The sequence below is a fragment of the Hibiscus syriacus genome, unplaced genomic scaffold (genome assembly GCF_006381635.1).
Source record: "Hibiscus syriacus cultivar Baekdansim isolate YM2019G1 unplaced genomic scaffold, ASM638163v2 tig00016725_pilon, whole genome shotgun sequence".
Lineage (NCBI taxonomy): Eukaryota > Viridiplantae > Streptophyta > Magnoliopsida > Malvales > Malvaceae > Hibiscus > Hibiscus syriacus.
The window spans coordinates 983,291-989,004 of NW_024062391.1; positions in this window are offsets into that span (position 1 = coordinate 983,291).

Sequence of the window (5,714 nt, forward strand, 5' to 3'; positions counted from 1 at the left end):
ACGACATAGGTATCAGTTGAATGTGTGTTCGTCTTCTCAAGTATGGTTCGATGATAATTTTAGAAGTATTCAACTCAACTCTAGATAGCATTCAGCACTAAAAATTGGATATTTGTTCGACAAATCAACCACAAAGACTGAATTAAACTGAACGAAAGTACAATATGTATCCGAAATTCAGAAACGTCTGAATTACTCTGAAAAACCCCAAAGTAACTGGAATGGACTTGACTGCTAAATAAGTTAAGTAACCTCAATGACTGAGGATTAAGTAAGTGAATTGGATAAGTCTGGAAATTCTGATGAGTTTATAAGATGTATTTTCCTTATGGAAGATGAACTACAAATCAAACACGTCAGCATTTCATGATATAGTGGAAGCGTGAACATGAAATAAAGACATTGGAAGATTTATTCAGCGATGATTCTGAAGATTATATATGGACTATAATTTGTGGTATTAAAGTGTAAATACCCTGTAAGGACAATGAATTGATCAGTCGATAAGCATTAATTCTGGGATATATTCATCTGAAGTTGTTTGATAATGAAATCAATCGACATAGACTGCAAATGTCTTGAATCTTCATTTCTTTCTTATCAACTCAAGTCTCATTCTGAATAATTGATGATTCCGTCAGTTATTGAACTCTTCTAATAGTGATTCTAAATTCCAACATTCTATCGGTATACGAAAGATCCGTATTTCTCTGCCTGCTAAGATTATCTAGTACCTGTGAATAATATCTGTAAACTCTGGTGTGTTCCCGAATCACATGAATATTTTATATGATTTATGATTTGAATTATGTTATGATACCTGACATGGATTCTGATCTGATACTTGACCTGAACAATTTTTTATTTTTGATATATCCGTTTACGGACGGAACATGTTTTATTTGGGTTATAGTTGGAGGAAGAATACTTTCAGGTTCCTCGGCTTTGTGCTGAGAGCCTTACTGTTTGTGACGGGGTTGAATACTTGCAGGTTCCTCGACTTTGTACTGAGAGCCTTACTGTTCGTGACGGGGTTGATTACTTGCAGGTTCCTTAGCTTTCTGCTTAGGGCCTTACTGTTCGTGACGGGGGTTGTATGGTTATGGAGAACATACACATTTTGTTCATGACGGATTGGGAAATTACTATAGTTTTTGAATTTAAAAAAATATATTTTAAAATATCGATAACTTTTCACTGGTTTTGAGGGAACACACTAGATAACCTATTCTGATCTCTTGAATCTAGACATCCGAAATATTCCCATCTGAAATGAATACTATCTGTTACTACCTGCGATATCAATGGACCTTAGCTCAGCCTAAAAATTTGTAGATATTTGAACCAATAAGAAAATGTACGTTTATCTGTATCTGCACGTTCTTCAGCATCATCTGGTAGTTCTGTATTACTGAGGTTATCAACTTCAGTAAAGGAATTCTTCCGGCGTTGCTTACAGAGTATGGTACATGTGATTAGGGGCATGTAATTGAATTTTGTTTTATGTACGAGTCTGAAAATCTGTTTTATTTATACATACTGATAAATCAGTTTATAAGCTTACATATTCTGATAAAAAGTTTCAAATTTTCCGCTATTTTTACGGTGGGTCGCTCCGGTGACCCTAATATGACTTTCCGAATCGGATCGGGTTAGTCTGAGTTAACCTTGAATGAGAAAGTACTTTGAGGATTTGTACTTAATTTGATTAAGTATGAATTTGATTGTTAAGATCCTTACTTAGTGCAGAAAATTCTTGATATTCCGTTGGTAAAAATTTGAGAAGGCACTTGACCCGAAAATATTCAAGTTACGAGTAAATACCTGAAGAACAATTTATCGGGGTGCTCTTTTATCAGAATTGTTTGAAGGTACTGGAATAGATAATAAATTGGAATTAAATAATAAGGCAGGATGGAATGAAATGATTGAAATACACTGAATCTGTAAAATGGCCAAAATACCCCTATAATGGAAATAACCCAAGAATACCACCAAGCTCAGGAATGATTGGATATATTCGAGCTCTGTAATGAATGGAATAAAACTGAACACCAAAATGACCAAAATACCCTTATGGTCTATACTAAGTAAATGTCTTGGATTAATTAAAGGAATCCAAATAAGCATAGGTGTTGGACTACCTTTAGAAGTTATGGAATAACTTAAGTGAGCCGATCAACCGTAATGATATGTCAGTACCTGAACGACATAGGTATCAGTTGACTGTGTGTTCATCTTCTCAAGTGTGGTTCGATGATAATTTTAGAAGTATTCAGCTCAACTCTAGATCGCATTCAGCACAACAAATTGGATATTTGTTCGACAAATCAACCACAAAGACCGAATTAAACTGAATAAAAGTACAATATGTATCCAAAATTCAGAAACGTATGAATTATCTGGAAAACCCTAAAGTAACTAGAATAGACTTGACTGCTAAATAAGCTAAGTAACCTCAATGACTGAGGATTAAGTAAGTGAATTGGATAAGTCTGGAAATTCTGATGAGTTTATAAGATGTATTGTCCTTATGGAAGATGAACTACAAATCAAGCACGTCACTATTTCATGATATAGTGGAAGTGTGAACATGAAATAAAGAAATTGGAAGATTTATTCAGCGATGATTCTGAAGATTATATATGGACTATAATTTGTGGTATTAAAGTGTAAATACCCTGTAAGGACAATGAATTGATTCTGGGAGATATTCATCTGAAGTTGTTTGATAATGAAATCAATCGACATAGACTGTAAATGTCTTGAATCTTCATTTCTTTCTTATCAACTCATGTCCCATTCTGAATAATTGATGATTCCGTCAGTTATTGAACTCTTCCAATAGTGATTCTAAATTCTGACATTCTATCGGTATACGAAAGATCCGTATTTCTCTGCCTGCTAAGATTATCCAGTACCTCTGAATAATATCTGTAAACTCTGGTGTGTTCCCTATTCACATGAATATTTTATATGATTTATGATTTGAATTATGTTATGATACCTGACATGGATTCTGATCTGATACTTGACCTGAACTATGTTTTGATTTTTGATATATCCGTTTACGGACGGAACATGTTTTATTGGGGTTATAGTTGGAGGAAGAATACTTGCAGGTTTCTCGGCTTTGTGCTGAGAGCCTTACTGTTCGTGACGGGGAAGAATACTTTCAGGTTCCTCGGCTTTGTGCTGAGAGCCTTACTGTTTGTGACGGGGTTGAATACTTGTAGGTTCCTCGGCTTTATACTGAGAGCCTTACTGCTCGTGACGAGGTTGATTACTTAGAGGTTCCTTAGCTTTATGCTTAGGACCTTACTGTTCGTGACGGGGGTTGTATGGTTATGGCGAATCTACACATTTTGTTCGTGACGGATGGGGAAATTACTATAGTTTTTGAATTTAAAAAAAATATGTTTTAAAATATCAGTATCTTTTCACTGGTTTTAAGAGAACACACTAGATAACCTATTCTGATCTCCTGAATCTAGACATCCGAAATATTCGCATATGAAATGAATACTATCTGTTACTACCTGCGATATCAATGGACCTTAGCTCAGCCTAAAATTCTATAGATATTTGAACTAATAAGAAAATATACGTTTATCTATATCTGCACGTTCTTCAGCATCATCTGGTAGTTCTGTATTAGTGAGCTTTCTGAAGCTCACTCTGTTACTCACCTTTTCAGGTTAAAAGAATCGTACCAGTGTGGTTATTGACTTTAGTAAAGGAATTTTTTCGGCGTTGCTTGCAGAGTATGGTACATGTGATTAGGGGGCATGTAATTGAATTTTGTTTTATGTACGAGTCTGAAAATCTGTTTTATTTATACATACTGATAAATCATTTTATAAGTTTACATGTTCTGATAAAAAGTTTTAAATTTTCCGCTATTTTTACGGTGGGTCACTCCGGTGACCCTAATGTGACTTCCTAGATCGGATCGGGTTACCCGCATCGGTCTGGGGGGTTATATTTAGTGGTATAAGAGCTATGGTTGAGTCAAAATTCTCAAATTAGACCGGTCGATCGAATTTAAAAAAAAATGTCTGATCAGTACATGCCCCTAGACTACAATCGTGCCTCTCTAAGCCGGAACTCTAGGGCTGAGTCCCTATCTGTAATGAGTAAACTGAAGTTTCTTTCCGTTAAGGCTATACTTATATAAAAAGGAATACCAGTAACATCTGTCTAAACGCTGTAAAGTACCACACGAGCCATGTGAGAGTTACTTATCTGAGAAATTCTGACCCGACTCTGGAAATGAAATTTAGATATGCTACTGCTCTATGAGTCTATTCTCGTAACCAAGGCTAAATTGATTCCAAAAGGATAAATTAGTTCTGATTATTTTATTGGAATAAGGGAGAGTTCTGAAGAAAATGTATACTTAACTGGTTAAGGATTTGTGGAGGATTCGTACTTATGTAAAAGCTACTTTAAGATATAGAAGAACTGATGGAAGTTTTATTTCTGTAATTATGTGACATGAATGAATTTTGGGGACGAAATTCTTTTAAGGAGGGGAGAATTGTCAAACCCTAATTATGTGAATCTGATTATTATTATTATTTTAATATAGAAAATGAATAACCACAAGTGGGAAGAGTTTTTCAACCACTGCAATTATTATTATTTTATAATATGGATAATAAAAACCATAAGTGGCTAAGAGCTGGCACATAAGAAAACAACAAAATAGAAGTAAAACCTACTGCCGCAATAAACCTCTAGCCTTTGGTCTTCATCCCTAACAATTTTGGTTTATCTAAGTATACTTATAAGAGTAATCATCGGCAGCGACTAAAGAGGGAGAGTAACGTTTGAACCTCCAGATATGGAAGGAGGTGAAAGAGGAAGCTCAGCGATTCCTGAATATGTGATGAGTTCAGTGAACAGAACGCTAGTGAACGTTAAAAACCTGAGGACTCATTTGCTTCAATTCTTGTCTCTCGCTGACCTTGTTGTCCTTGCTGAAATGCCCCATCTTCAACGCGCTCAAGTTTTCTTCACGCTTGCGGAAGCCACTACTACTGTCTTTTCCTTGAGGTTGAGATGAAATGGAGTGCACTCAGATGACCAATCTATTAAAGCAGAGCTTGAGAGATTAAGCTTGTACCAAAAGAAGTTAGAGCGGTTCATAGACTTAAGTAAACCACCATTGCGTCCTTCAACTACCTTGTAATCTCAGGTAGTAAACCGTTTCATTGAGCATTCATTGTCCATCACGAGTCTCGGTGAAGGGAGGTAAGATCCGTGAGGAGGAGAATGAGGCGAGTTTGATGGTGTATTTTGGGTTCCGAACGACGATCGATGGCGTGGAGCGGTGTGGTGATCACCAACGTTTTGATATTCCGTTGACTAGTTTTTTTTTGTTCCATTTACAGAACACTGGAAGAAGAGCTTTACAAAAAATATAAAATTTGAACAGGGTCACGTGTTGGTGAAATGTTGTTAAAAGATGAAGGGTAAATCGTAACATGGGTCCTCCAAGTTTGGTGAGAAATCAACCTTGTCTTCTAGTTTCTTTATAATTATGAATGTTGTCTAATGGTTTGAATAAGATTATTTTGGTCACTTACCTTGGCAGCTAAGTATTAAATTGGCCCTTTGAGTTCTTAATTTTATCAGTTATGTCCCTCTATTATAAAAAGGATTTATAATAAGTTATTTTTATGGCGAGGAAATTTATTTATATTTGGGTT